Here is a 16,698-nt window from a genome sequence, read left to right on the forward strand (position 1 = left end):
GAGGAATTCTAGCTTCTGTGACTCACTTCTGAAGAGAAAGAGGGGCTGGAGACAGGAGGGTGAGAGAAGTTCAGAGAGAATCATTGCTTCTGAGGTCCTTCTAGTACCCTTCAATTCAAAATACTCAGAATACCAAAGCACCCTGCTTTGAGGTATTGTGTTATGAGCCCCAACAACACCATCTCAACATCTTGACAAAGGATGTGCCCTCTGCCTGAAATGATTTTTTTCTGTTTCTTTCTACTAACTCTTTAATTTTCAGTTAAAATTCTACTTCCTTTTAGAATACTTCCCTGACCACCTATGCAACATATACCTTTTTTTTCATGATCATATTTCTTTTTCTTTTTAGCCCTTACAGATATGTTAATCAACTTTTTATGTGGGTGCTTTTCAGTACAACACTATAGCTGGAGACCCAGAAGAGCCCATGGTGTAAGTTCCAGTCCTAGTCTAAATCTGAGACTGAAGGCAGGAGAAGCCTGTTGTCTCAGCTTGAAGACAGTCAGGTAGAGAGAGAAACAATTCTCCCATACCCAGCCTTTTTGTTCTACTCAGTGGATTGGATGAGTAATCTCCAAACACACTGGAGAGGGCAATCTACTTCCCCAGTCTACAGATCCAGACATAATGTCCTACATAAACACACTCACAGAAACACCTAGAATAATCTTTAACAAAATGTCTAGGTATCTCAGGGCCCAGTTAAGCTGACACATCAAATTAACCATCACACTCAGAAAGTGTTTGCCAGAGGAATAAAAGAAGTTGAGATGTAACGGATGTAGAGTTAGTAGTACAAAAAAGTGATGAGCATTCTGGACAAATGAGACTCTCCATGCAAAGTTGTGAACATATGAAAGAGTTTGATGTACTAAGGAAATGAAAGAAGTTAAGGGACCTGAAGCCAAGTGAGTCAGATGGAGAGTGTTGTGATAAATTCTAAGTGATTGCAAAGGGGCCTGATGATGTAGGACCCCATTGATTCTAGCTATTCAAAATGTATTTCTCAAGTCCTCAATATGGGCATCCCTTAAGATCAACTTAGAATGTACAGCCTTGGCCGGGCGCTGTACAGGTGGCTGAAGCCTGTAATCCCAGCACTTTGGGAGGCCGAGACGGGCGGATCACGAGGTCAGGAGATCGAGACCATCCTGGCTAACACGGTGAAATCCCGTCTCTACTAAAAAATACAAAAAACTAGCTGGGTGAGGGGGCGGGTGCCTGTAGTCCCAGCTACTCAGGACGCTGAGGCAGGAGATTGGTGTAAACCCGGGAGGTGGAGCTTGCAGTGAGCGGAGATCCGGCCACTGCACTCCAGCCTGGGCGACAGAGAGAGACTTCGTCTTAAAAAAAAAAAAAAAAAAAAAAAAAAAAAAAAAAAGAATGTACAGCCTCAAGTCTCACCCTAAATAAATATTATCAGAATCTGCATTTTAAAAAGATCCCAGCATAAAACATATCTCAGATATATAAACTTGATAGGACCTGGAGATGGACTATATATAGGCAATGACTGGTCAAAGACAACTCCCAGGTTACATACTTTGATCAAATGGTTAATAAATAAACCTTTAAAAAAACAACAACACTGTAGGAAGGGCAAATGTGGCAGATGGGGGTAAGCATGTTGGTATATGTACACATGTGTGTTTATATTTGGTGGAAGATTAAGGTTTCCAGTTTTGCCTTGCCTTGTCTGAATTGACTAAGATACACCAAGTAAATGGTAATGAGAATCTAAAATATAACTTTAGAAATAATAATTTAAGAAAAATTAAGAGATTGAACTGTTGAAAACAGAATACTAATTCAACATAGAAAACAGGGCAAAAAGACTGATCAAAGATGATTCCAAAATTTTCATCTTGTATGTTTAGAATAAGGAGGTGCTAACAGATAGGGAATGCAGAAAGATGTTTAAGTACCTACTCAATATGTTGGAAATAATGAATTTGAAAAAACAACAAGATACTCATGTAAAGAGATAATTTATTTATATATATATAATGGTTTATTTATATATATACACACACATATATAAATGTGTATATGTATGTGTATCTATAAACACATATGTGTGTGCATATGTGTAAAAGTGGACCTCAGGATGTTAAATCAGAATTTAAATCTTCGGAAGCTATATGCATGACAAAAATAGTTGGATTGTGAGCATAGAGCTCCATCTTTTACTGTTGAATTCCATTTCCAGTCAGTGGGATGAATTCATTAAAGTCAATATCCCACCTAAAAAAGCTGACTGGTCATTCCTCAACTGGTACCCATCCCTGGAAGCTATATTGAGAAAACATACAAACAATAGCCATGAAAAGGAGTGAGATAAGATATTAGCTTGAGTGCTTAGGAGATTCTTTTTATTTCCCCTAATAGAAAAACCTCTACAGTTTTGAAGGAAAAATAAATTATTTGATACAGTGAGATAGACTGAAATTGTATGATGAAGAGGAATAAAAATTAATATGGCATGACCCTAGTCCTAGTGCGAAAATTGTCTGGAGATTAAGACAAGAGAGATTAGCACTGGGGAAAAGAAAGGATGATATTCAAACAGACAGCCCCAGTACAGCCCGTTAAAATAATAAAATACATTCTCATAGGCTGGCAATTTGCCTTTGCTTTGAGTTCTCAGAGGATGGTTCCTGCCACACATACTCATATACAAGCTGCCTCTGCTCATGCCCCAACTTCTAGGATCAAACAATTAAAGCTTGGATCAGTAGCAGATTGTATTTGTAACCTCTGTCACTTGTGTTCTTTCTGATTGGTAGGTGCCCATGGAAGATGGGCTGGCTAGCCCTTGGTCTGCAGGTACCCAGCAAAGGGAGACCAGGGAGAGGTGAACAGCTGACATGGCACCTCTTATAAATAATGTCATGTAATGCAACTGGAAGGTATTTATTACACCTAGAGAACATTCAAACTCTTTTGGCTATTAACAGTTTTAAATATATTAATAAAATGTGATCCCTCATTAGGCCATGCCCTTGAGAAAGGAAAATAAATCTTGGGGTTCCAAAATCACTAAGCTAAAGGGAAAAGTCAAGCTGCGAGCTGCTTGGGCAAACCTGCGTCTCATTCTATTCAAAGTCATCCCTCTGCTGACTGAGATAAATGTATATCTGATTAATCACCTCCTTTGGAAAGGCTAACCAGAAACTCAAAAGAATGCAGCCATTTGTCTCTTACCTACCTATGACCTGGAAAGCCCCTCCCCACTTCCAGTTGTCCTACCTTTGCTTTGAGTTCTCCCACCGTTCTGGATAGAACCAAGGTTCATCTTACATATATTGATTGATTTTTCATGTCTTCCTAAAATGTATAAAACCAAGCTGTGCTCACACCACCTTGGGCACATGTCATCTGGAACTCCCGAGGCTGTGTCACGGGTGCGTGTCCTTTACTTCGGCAAAATAAAATTCCTAAATTGACTGAAACCTGTCTCAGATATTCGGGTTCATACCCTAAACATATATTAGCTCATTTGAATGCTATAATTACTTGATTATATTGAGTACTATAATTTTACAAATGAGAAAATGAAGTATATTGAGTTTTAAAAACTGCAGTGACAGAGCTTCTATTTGAACCTTCGCAACCAGTAACAGAACCCAGAACCCCTACTTGTGATTACACTAATGCCACCAATCTGTTCTGCAGGAAAAGGTTCAACTCATTTATAGGTTCCCTGGCAATAAATGAGTTATGTGCATTGTTAATAATAGAAATAATTTTAAAATATTAGGCATAACTATAAGGAATAGAGGAAGAGTGACTTTAACGGTTGCTAATTCAGCAGTGGCTAAGACAGGGTTTGGTACCATGAAGAAGCATCCTTAATCATGGGCATGATGAAGATGAGTTTGACAAAACTGCAGTTAATCCTTGATATGCAAAACTAAAATAATGAAGGACTCATTTTAAGTGAACAAATTTTTTTTTTTGTATATAAAGGTATGAAGTCATCTGAAGAAAGAACAGTTCAGAGAGGAACTAGAAAGTTTTGGAGGTGGCATGCAAGTGAGTGATGGGGAACATTTCAAATGCTTTATCATGTACCAGCTACTTTCAATTGTGAAGGAAGTATAATAAAGAAAACGGTATTCTTTCCTCTTTGTATGTACCCTAGAAAGGAATGTGTTAAAGTGCATATTTTATGCATTATTCTTAGTTTCAGTGATAAACAGTTTTCCAAATGTGTAAGATTGAGAAAAAAGCATAGAAATAAACTATAATGACACCTAATAAAAGTAGGCATTTAACCCTTATTTATGCCTCCAAAAGCTTTATTAAACCCAACATACTGATGTTGTTTATGACTTTGATACTTGCATGGAGCATTCAGTTTTTTTTTTTTTTTCAACAAATAGCACCTTACCTTATTAAACCACTTAGCCATTTTCACAGCCCAAATGTACCTCTAAAATTATATTGTAAGGTGTCAATATGCTCACTTAAAAGAAGAAAATGTTGTAGGCTGGATTAAGTAGGATATGAATGAGCAAGCAGAATAAACCAGTAAAATTTAATTAAGCAATTTAGCACTCCATAAAAGCAGCAACACATAAAAGTGAGATGTAAATGACAGGGGTGGTTGCACTACAATTCTAATCTTTTAGAAACTTAGAAAAGAGCACTGTGCAACAAGCAGACATTCTTTTTCTACACAAAGTACATTTAAACACAAGTATTAATAGTAATTGAAGCGGCCTTTACATATGGAAATTCTGTGTATTGTATTCTTTGGCTTTGGGCAGGTGAAGCAAAAAGAACAGGCACAAAAGTAACTTCATATGCAACCAAGACATGATTGTAAAACTTATACTCTTCCATTTGCTACAATTAGACAAGCAAACTGAGGAAGAAATTCATTTGTAAACAGTCCAGTTTTCAAAATCATATGCCTGCCACATACTTAATAATCCTAATGAGATGCTGAAAAAAACTAGAAGCCCAGAGGTGAGAAACATAAGGCACCTCTGCATTAAAAGAACTGAAAGATTGAACAGTATCCTTTGCTTCCATAGCAACCATTTCAGGCATCTGACTTGTATTTTTATATCTCAGGGTTATTGCGATACAGTATTTCTTTTAATTAAATCAAACTTCATTGTCAAGGTGCCTGTAACCTGGCCATTTCTAATCTTATTTCCAATTAGCTTCCAAAATTTTCCCGAAAATTTCCTTCAACTGAAGCTATTTTAAATGTTAAAACATCTAAATTCAAAGTTCAAAATTGAATCGTTTATTATTTAACCATGGACTTTATCTCAGGCTCTAAATGACATTCTATAGGATCTACAAAATCACATTTTATTTGTATACATTCTTTAGCTACTTACTTTTTCCCCGATCCTTTTTATTTTATAACTTAAATATTATATAACTATGTATCATATTGTATATGTTATGTTATAATTTATTTTAATTTATAATTTAATTTGTTTCTTTAATAACACATATTATTACAAATTACTCCAAACATTTGTCATAGAAGACAAATAATAAGAAAGTGGATAACAATGAAAATATAGAATTTCAAAGTATATCAATTAACATCAAATTTCATTTTATTTCCTTACCAACAGTGGAAGACTTTTTAGAGAAGACCATATATTTTTCTTCCACTATCTTATGGGCCTTAACATAATCATAAGCACACAGTATATATTATTCGGCTATGAATCCTATCTTCATCTCTTTTTAAAATTTGCACATCTTATTTTTCTTTAACTTATCTTTTTACCAAGTCTATCTTTTAAATGTATTTTAATATATTATTTAAAAACAATTTCACATGCAGGGAAGTTGCAAGGATGGTACAAAGAGCTCACAAGGCCTCTTCTTTTGATTTTTTCTTATTCCTCAATTGTTAGCATTTTACCCTGTTTGCTCCATCACCGTCTCTCGGGAGCATCGTGTAGACACGATCCCTCATTATTCCTAAACACTCCTGTTTGCATGTCAGAAAAAAAGACATTTTACTACTTAACCACAAAACAACTGCAATGCAACAATTCAAATATGAAAATTCTTACAATGCTAACATCCAATTCATAGACCTCCGTTAAATATTGTTAACCGTCCCGACAATCTGTATTGTTGCTTTCTAGTGTAGGAACCTGGATAGGATGTTTTCCTGCCTCTTGTGTCCCCTTCAATCTGCTAGTTTCTCAATCTGTCTTTGTCCATCATGAATTTAACAGCTGCAGAGAATATAGGTCTTTCATGTTTTATTTTTCATTGCCTTTTGATAACTTCTATGTGGGGGATACTCCTAAGAAAGTCCTATCATTTTTTTTTCATATGCAATACCTGTTTTTCATCAAATCTCTACCCACCAGCTCTAGCATTCATTAATGACTTCTTTCTGAATTAACCACCAAAATGAGAGTTGCCAGTGTGAGTTTCTATTTCCATCATTTCTTTTAAATTTATTAGTTGGCATTTTACTCTAAGGAAGAGCTTTATCTTTCTCCCTATTTATTTATATGTTATTTATAGTTGTCTGAACTCCTAGATTAACGTTTTATTCATGGAATGTTAACTCACTATTTTTGATATTTATTTTACAGCTAAAATTGCTTCAGTTTTGGCCAGAGAAAACTACTTAAGACTGACTCCTGTGTCCTATTGTCACCCCCTCATCAATCTTTGAGTAACTCTTTGCTTTCCCACCCAATAAGATTTTCCAGGTTTGTCTGCTTGTTCTGCCTCAGTCTTAATACTTACCATTTTCCTAAGAAGACCTCGTTCTACTGTTGAGGATGGTACCGAGAAACCGACATCTGAGTCCCTGATATGTTTATTCTCCTGAAGCATCCCTGCTTCTTGTGTCTTCTCAGTTGACCAACAAAGGGAATGCATATATAATTGTGTGTGTGAGATACACAGACACATATACAGACACACACACACACACACACACACATGTTTGTATTGATTTCTACATCTTTATATCCATTTATTTTTTCAAGAACCTACATTCACAACCGTATGTCTATTTCCAGTCTAATGCCAGAGGTTCTTTCTGTCATTTCTTTCTATATTTGTAAATTCTTTTCTAACAAAGAAAAACCTGGCCCCATTATCCACACAATGTTTATTAGTTGTTCACTCTTCTGTATGTAACCCATTTCCCAACATACCCACTGTCTGCTCATCCCAGCCCGACTGTTGCTTTCGGAGTTGTGTTTCTTCTTGAATCCTGACAAAAGGGAAAAAGGAAGAGGACAAGCTTTTCTACATTTTATAAGGAAAACTCAAGCAAGCTGTTCTTCTATGCAATTTTTGTTTCTTTTATTTTTCTATGCTCATTGTTTATTTATTCGTTCATGTGGAAAATACTTCAGCTCCCATCCTATGCTCAGCACTCTTCTAGCCCAGGGATTAAGGAGTGAAAAAAAATTATCTGATTGCATCAACTTATATTCTAAAAAACAATAATATATTTCTTTAATATTTTTAAATTATAAAAGTTATTTTACTGAAGAAAATTAAAGTTTTTGAGTAACAATTAATGTTAAGGTTGCCTTGAAAATTATTTTTGAATTTTTTTGCATCCCCATGCTGTATTCTTCCTTAGAGACACGTGCTTTCATTAGTTTGGTGTGCAGTGTTTGAAACATTTTATAATAATGTGTTTACACATACAAACACATATACACACACACACTGACAATAATGTGTTTACACACACACACATACACACATAACACACACATTGACAATGTAGAATGCCATGTTCTATGTTTACTTTTACTTTTATACAGGCAGTATATTCCATGCATAATTCTGAAACACACAGTCTTTATATTATCAGTCTTTTCATATTAGTAAATGGAGATCTCCCTCACTTTTTAAAACCATTACTTAGTATTTCATAATATATATAATGTTATATTATGTTTATAGGTTTATGAGCTACTTATACTATCTGTGAATATCATAATTTTGCTCCTTTTCTTAAATTAAATGCCTTTTTTATCTTTCACTTATTGAATTGTATTCTTTATATGTTCTTGAAACAAATATCAGCTTTTTTGTAATTTAAATATTTCCTGGTGTCGTTTAACATATAGACAATAAATTTTATATCATCTAATATTTCAATATTATATTTTTCTGTTATGAAAAGCTTTCTTACTCCAAATATTATATTTATGTTTTCAATATGTTCCCAGACTTTTAAAATTGATACTTCTCATGTGTAGCTTTCTATTTATTTGTTATATTTTATGGAATTCAATAATGTTTTCTGGTTGTCAAATTTTACATTCATAAAAGTTTTTTGGACTTCTTATTAGTTTTATTTTAAGCATAATAATTATTTTAACTATAATAATGGCATTTTCTATTAGATTTTCTAGGAGTTTTTAAGTTATAATTTTAGAAAAATGTTGATTTTTGTATGTGAAATCTTATATCCAACACTTACTAGACTTTTTATAGTTCTTGATGTTCTAAATTATCCTAAAGTTTATAGTTAAAAGATCAGATTTTGTGCAATAATAAAGTTTACATAATATTAGCAAATGTTTTCATCTCTCATTTGTTTTTCTTGTTTTATTGAATTGACTGAAACTCTCACTAAAATATAAAAGAGGCATTTCTAAATTTTACACTTTAATGGAGCTACTTTTTGGCTTGACCTTTAAGTGCCATATTTACTAATATCTTTTTAAGTTAAGAAAGCTTTCTTTTATTCTTAAGTTGCTCTTCTTGGCGCCAATTAAAATAATCATGGATTTCATCCCTTCTATTACCTGTGTAATGAGTTTTACTGACACATTTTCTAATGCTGCATTATTCTTGCATTACTAGAATAATCCCTTCATTGTCGTGATTTTTCCTCTTTCTATAACAGATGGAAAGGAAATATTATCACCCTGTTTTTTTTTGTTTGTTTGTTTGTTGTTGTTGTTGTTGTTGTTCTGGTTACTCAAACAGCTGATTATCAGAATTTTTTTCTCATTGCATTTTGAAAATATTCTTTTATTGCATAGTTTTTGTTTTGGAGAGTTTTTGCTAATTGCTTTCTAATGGAGGGCAAAAACAATAAATTTTCTTTGTTTTCTTCAAAAAGTTCATTGTTCAACTATATGCTATGCCTCCTTGTAGTTACATTATTTATTTGTTGCTTCAATATGTTCACAGTAATTGTTATTAATTTCTAAAACACAGTTACTGATATATATTGGCTTCCTGAATAAACATTTCAATCATTGATTGATTGATTGATGAATGTGGCCACCTTTGATTTCTTTGTTTCCTACCCTTAGAACCAGGTAATTAATCTCCTTTCAAGGTCATATAACATTGTCCAACCACAAGCAATTAAAACTACAGGTACTATTCATTTTACTATTGCAAGGAGCTGGATATCAACTCTTAGCAGCCACAGCAATACAGTTAATGTATTGGCATAAATTATTAGAACTGTGAAAGGAAGGTTATAGCCCCAGTTATGAGTGGATGCAGGAATACAGTCAATAGCATCATGATTTATATTTTTTTCTCCATTTCTGCTTACCTCCATTTGAACCTACTCTCAGTAAAGCTGTCTTCATTTAGTTGCAAATGGCTTGCTAGGAGTTACATGCTCACATCCTAGAAAATGAACTACCTTAAAAGAAAATAACATTTCTTCCTCGACAGGTCCCAAGTTCTCTAAGTTCTGGGTTGTGTAATTGCCCTTGCCTGAAATAATTATTGAGACTGGAAAGTGGGGTTATCTCATTAGCTAGATGTGGCACATATGCCACTACTTTTGCTGGAGGTGGAGGGAAGGGAAAATATGTACTCAATCCCATGCAAAATACATTAATAATTATCCACAGCAAAGAAGGGGGCTGTATTTGTAGAAAAGAAGAGGAAGAGGCCAGACTGATAGGAAAAATAATTAGCTAACACTAAATGTTTCTATCTTGAGTATTGTTCCATATGATTTGTATATATAACTGATTTATCCCCCTCAACAACCCTATGAGAAATATGCTCTTTTTATATTTACACAATTTTACATATTTTACATTAACAGAAAAAATTGCAAAGATAGAACATAGATTTCCAAACATCTCTCATCTAGTTTAACATTTTACATTACTATACAACATTTATCAAAACTAGGAAACTGACATGGGTACATTACTACTAACTAAACCCCAGCATACATTAGAATTCACTTTTTATGATGAACAGTTCTATAGGTTTTGACAAATGCATGAAACCGTGTATCCACTATTCCAGTACCATAAAAAATAGTTTCTTCGCCCTAAAATTTATCTTGTACATTTTCTCATATTCAACAGCTCTTCCCTTCCCGAAATCCTTGTCTTCTATAATTTTTACCTGTCTCTATTATTTTTGCTTTTCCCAAAATATCATGCAATGGAATCAGGAAATATGCCAGCTTTTGGGTGTATCTTATTTCAATTAGTGAAATGTATTAAACATTCATTCATTTTGTTTCATCAGTGAATACCTCATTCCTTTTATCTTTAAATGGTATTCCATTATATGGCTCAACCACGGTTTGTTTATCAGTTTACCTATTGAAGGACATATATGTCGTATAGGTGCAAAATGTATAATACATTTTCTTCACCCATCACAAGGGTCATGGCCAACACGGGGTCATTGCCAGCCCTTCTGTAACAGACAGGTGAACAAGATAAAAGCATAACAAATTTATTTAACAAAGATTTTTGTGATATGCTAGCCTTCAGCAATAAAGACCCAAAGACTCAGGGAAAACTCTATTTTTAAACTTAGATTTAATGAAGAATGGACATCCATGTAGAAATGTGATTGGGCAAAAAGGGTTTGATCTAATGGTGACAAACTGGGGGGACCATAGGAAAGTCTGTTTGTTCAGTTTATTATTGGTTTCTCTGTGTAGCATTCTTCCCCAATCCCACAGCCAGGTATAGGGAAGAACCCTTCTGGAATGAGAGTCTATGGCCTACTTTTAGAGGAAATAAACCAGAGTGGCATGTTTAGGTTTTATGGTTCGCATTAGGGGAGAGAAGTTCTAGTTTCTATAACTTAACTTAGAGAAGAAAAATTCTAGTTTCTATTACCCTTTTTAGGAGAGAAATGGGAAAGGAGAATGGAGAGTGGGAAAGGTTTAGAAAGAACTTCTTGCTTCTGAGGCTTTCCAGTCACCTTCAGTTCAAAATATTCAGCACGTCAAAGTGCCACACATAAGGGTTCTGAGTTCCAAAGCTTGGTTCAAGTTTTTGATTATTACAGATAGAGTGCCATTGACATTCCATTCAGAATGTTTTGAGAATATAAGTTTTCAAATGCCTTGGATAAAAACTGATATTGTTATTGCTGGTTAAATGGTAAGTGCTTGTTTTACTTCATAAAAATTTGTCAAATTCTCTTCTGAAGTGGCTCTAGCACTCTACCACTTCATCATCCCATCAGCAGTGAATGACAGACCTTGTTATTTCTCTCCTCACCAGCATTTGTTGTTGTCAGATTTTTTTTTTGCATATTAGCTATTAAAATAGATGAGCAGTGTTATCTATGTCTCATTGGGGCTTTAATTTGCATTTCCTAATGACAAATAATGTTCTACATCGTTTCATGTTCTTATATGCCATCTGCATATCTTCTTGCCATCTGCATGTTTATCCTCTGTGGTAGTTTTTAATCTTATTATTAACTCAGTTTTATATATGATAAAAGTGATATTCAGAGCAATTAATGACTTGCTCTATGTAGCTGGTAAGTAGAGCTGAACTCTACTGGTCTACTTTCAAGTAACATATCTATACAGAAGATAACAACCCAATTATAGAAATAGCATCACACTCTATGATATGCTATCATATTCATTCTTATCATACCTTCAATTCTTAAACAAACAACATGCAAAACGATAAATCAGAAAAAATAAGATATAAAAACTTGCACAATTAAATCTATATAATAACAAATAATAATTTATTAAGCATATTTAGCAACAACATAAAATAATTAAGTTAACATTAGTAGTTACTGCTTTACAAGAGCATTGTATACTCAGTACTTTGACTTAAGTTCCATATTTTTAGTGACCTTTGAGAAAAGTATTAAAGTAATTATCTATATGATGCTAAATGGTATGCTTAAGTAGCACTATATTTACTTCTGGGCATCTCCTGATGATATTTGAAATCCCAATACTCTGTTTTCTCTTCTGTTTCTTTTGGCTGGTCACTTATAATGTGATATATTACTAAAATATAATGGAAATTTTGCTAGTGCCTGCTCACCTTGTGATGTGATGGTACTACCAGTTTTTAATTTTATGTTTGTAAAATGAGGGGCACACAATCATACATATACATATGCATGTACATGTGTATCATACATGTACATATGCATGCACATATGTATTATATATGTACATAGGTTATGTTCAACTTTATGTAATTTAAATAAGGGATCAGAATGAATTTTGTTATTTTAGTATTTTCACTAAAATATTTTTATTTTTATTTTAATGTCTTCATATATTGACATTGTGGCAATCTATACCTTATATGTTAATTACTTTAAGTTAAAAAAATAAGTTTAGTTCTCATGGTAGATTTTTCTCATGCTGTCTTCTCATTGTAATTTTTAAATTCAATTACAAGCTGTTTTTCTGATATCTATAAGCTAGAGTCACTATTTTTGTTTACAATGCTAGGATTGTACAGTAGTCAATTGCTCTGGATAATATGCTTTTTGCAAGAAAATATTTGATTATTCTGTGTCATTGTATTCTTAAAATAAAGTTTTAATTGTTAATTATAACTATTAAAGCTTCTCATTAAATTTTATTTAAATCTAAAATTGATTCCTCCTAGATTTATTAAATTAGGTGTTTTCCTAACACATATACTTCATATATAATAAAGAATCATTTTAATATTTTATAATATGCTCAAAAACTGAGCAAATATTTACTAATTGTCTAAATTACAAATTTCTTTTTTCTCAAGTGTATACATTTTGTTCTATCCACTGATGAGATAAATAATTAATAAACATTATTCAATAAGGAATTATGAATACAATGAGTTTATCATAAAATTATCTGCATTTTATGAAAAAGATGTCAACTAAATATTTTATTTTAAAAAGTAAGAAATTTTTCTATGAAAATTCAAATCTGTTAAGAACAATTGTATTATTTTTAGAATTTTTCTCTCTCATAGTTACATTATGTTTTGTTCAGTGAGAGATTAGAGTGAATAAATGCACATAAGGGTTTCTGATATACAATATTTCTTAAACTCTTTTAGATGTTGCAATAACACTACATTGACTTTCTAAGGGGATGAAAGTTCTAACGTTTTTAAAATTAACACATAGCAACCTGTGTTTTGGAACAGAGCTGTCAACTGCTTTGAAATATATGTGTGTGTCCCTGTGTGTGTGTGTGTGTGTGTGTGTGTCTGATGCACACACAACCACACATACACAATTCAAAGTGTGTATCACACTTCATTTTCATTGTGTATCACAATCTATTATATCAAGTACAAACAGAAACAAATTTAGCTCTAAAAACATTTATTTGCAAACCACCATTTGACTATAAGATATATAACACACTATAAAATTTGGTCAATGATTTGTTATTTTGGTCATTTATATTTACTCTCTTCGGGAAGAGAATTAACTATTATATTGCTAGTTCAGATTAGTTTTCTTTTTTGGTCTATTATTTTCCTGAGAATGTATGCCTTGTGCTTATGTAATAACAAATAGCAAATTAAAATGCTATAGATATGGATATATTTTATTTTTTCAAAATCTAAATTAGACTCCTAAGATACAGTGCAAGACAGTAAGTCTATGTTCAGTGAAATATAGTTGAATAGATTAAAGTGAATGCTGTTTGCTTTCATGTACCTCAAGGAGAAGATACAAAACATCCTAGAATTGGGGAGAAAATATTAAATAAGTGGTAATGAGAGCCAATCAAACCACAGTTAAATGCCATTAAGAACATTTTCATTGCCAATGAGAGCAAACAAATATTTAGATCTTGATATATTATTTTACCTTACCAAAGAACTGGAATAATTGTTCCCTTCTCTCCAGTGAGTAAAAAAAATAACTAAAAAACAATATGTGACACTAAGGAGTTTTTTTTTAAAAAAAATAGCAGAATTAGAAACTGTAAGTCAGAAGTATAAATATAGGAAAAGAACTACAAACTTCTCAAAGAACAAGAACAAGGTGACACAGTGTGTGAAGTCCTTGGGGACATAAAAAGATGCTGCTATATACTTAACACAGTTTCCGCCAGTAACAGTGTGTTATTTTCAGAGAATTTGTGCTTCTTGTAGTGGAAGGAAAGAGATGATTGGTTGGGAAGTAGAAAGGCAGAGTGCGTTCACATTTAATATCACATTACTCAAATAAAATTTGAATGAGAGTCTAACAATGCATCAATTATATACTAGCCAATTATATACTAGCCAAATTACCTGATAAAGCCACAAAACCCTCAACCTCATAATTCAGATAATATTTACCACATCAGGTAGTTATGAGAATGAAATGAAACAATAAATCAAGATGGCTAGACACATAGAAAGTATTCAATAAATTGTTTCTTGTCTTTTTTCCCCTAATCTTCTCTGGTTTTATTTTCCTTTGCATAAGAAGGAGTGTCAAAAAGGTAAAATACTAGATTAAGATTTTTAATAGGATATTTTATATTTTAATTTACTTAATGATAGCTACACATTACTGCTCAATGTAGAAGAGCATCATTTCACAAAGTAGAAAACTAGGCCAGAGAGATTAAATGACTTTCTTGAGACTTTAGCTACATTATGGCAGAACTATATAAATACCCAATTTTTGTCACTTTTTATTCTTCACACTTGGCCTGCACATTTAATAGATTAAGTTACTCATAGTCTAGCTAATGTCCTACACACTGATATGCAAACATTCCCAATATCAATATGATTGATTAACTGGTTATTTTTAAGTGGAATCACATCCTGACTTATGTGGGAGCCAGAAAGAGGAAGGCTTCTATCGCATTTCAAAATTGTTTTTCAATTTCATTTGATACATTTTAGTTTCAAAAGTTCATTCAAATTCACTAAGGTTAAATGTGAAAATTAAATATCTGGTAGACAGATAAGATTTCATATTCACATTGTAGTAGTGGATGTAAAAGTGAGAATAGATTTAATTACCTTATTGTCTACTTTCATTGTGGAATTCTTATTTTGTCCAAAGCCTTTCCAAAAAAAAAAAAAAAAACCATGAAAGGAAATAATAAGTGATTACTTTTTGCCTTCTAACATGGTATTTTGTTAGTAAAATATTTCTGAAGTGAACATAAGGGAAGTGAATGGAGGGAAGAAATGGAAAAGGGTGAGGAGAAAAAACAGAAAAAAAGAAAAAAGAAAGAAAAATGTTGGGTTAACTGCATTCTGAAAGATAATAAGGTATATTGAATCAAATACGTTTGTTTGTATTTTAAATCAATACATAAAATGTATAGTGATCAGATCGGGGTAATTAGCATATCCATCATCTCAAATATTTATCATTTCTTTATATTGGGATTGTTCACTAGCCTCCTTCTAGCTATTTGAAACTATTTAGTACATATTGTTAACTATAGTCATTCTGCAGTGGTATAAAACACAAGAACTTATTCCTTCTATCTAGCTTTAATTCTGTACCCATTAACAAATCTCTCCCTATCTCTTTTTCCCTTTGCTTTCCCAGCCTCTAGTAAGTATTCTTTGTTCTACTTTTTAGTTCTATGAAATCGACTTTTTTTAGTTTCCACATGTAAGTGAGACCATGTGGTGTTTAACTTTCTGTTCCTAACTTATTTCACTTAACATAATGTCCTCCAGTTCTATCCATGTTGCCCAGAATGACCGAATGTCATTTGTTTTCCTTTTCAATTGCATATATATATCAAATTTTCTTTATCCATTCATCTGTTGTTGGACACCTTGGCTGATCCCATATCTTGGTTGTTGTGACTAGTGCTTCAATAAACATGGGGGGTGTAGATTTCTCTTTGATAGAATGATTTCCTTTCCTTTGGATACATTCTCAGTGACCACATTGCTGGATTATATGGTTGTTCTATTTGTAGTTTTTTGAGGAAACTCCATAGTGGCTGTACTAGTTTCCATTCCCACCAATGGTGTGTGTTTCCTTTTCATCGCATCATTGCCAGCATTTGCTTTTTGTCTTTTTCATAATAACCATCTTAACTAAAGTGAGAGAAGACTTCATTGTGGTTTAGATTTTCCTGATGATTAGCAATGTTGAGGGTTTTTTTTGTTTCTGAGACAGTCTTTCTCTGCCACTTAGGCTGGAGTACAGTGGCACAATCTCATCTCACTGCAGCCTCGACCTCCCCAGCTCAAGTGATCCTCCAGCTTCAGTGACCCAGATAGCTGGGACTGCAGGAGCACGCCATCACTCTGGGCTAATTTTTGTATTTTTTGTAGAGACATGGTTTCACCATGTTGCCCAGACTGATCTTGAATTCTTGAGCTCAGGCAATCCATCTGCCTCAGCCTCCTACCCTGCAAAGATTACAGGAATGAGTCACTGTTTCCAGAATGAGTATTTTTTCATTTATTTGTTGCCCATTTATATGCCTTCATTTGAGAAATGTCTGTTCAGATGGATAATTTGCCC

The 16,698-nt window shown here is 33.1% G+C and overlaps 1 long non-coding RNA gene across 1 annotated transcript in view; it reads left to right on the forward strand.

The window, feature by feature from the left end:
• LOC105464211 (uncharacterized) overlaps positions 1–16,698 on the forward strand; it is a 66,713-nt gene that overhangs the window by 24,470 nt on the left and 25,545 nt on the right. The window lies entirely within an intron of this gene.

The sequence above is a fragment of the Macaca nemestrina genome, chromosome 3 (assembly GCF_043159975.1).
Source record: "Macaca nemestrina isolate mMacNem1 chromosome 3, mMacNem.hap1, whole genome shotgun sequence".
Taxonomy (NCBI): Eukaryota; Metazoa; Chordata; class Mammalia; order Primates; family Cercopithecidae; genus Macaca; species Macaca nemestrina.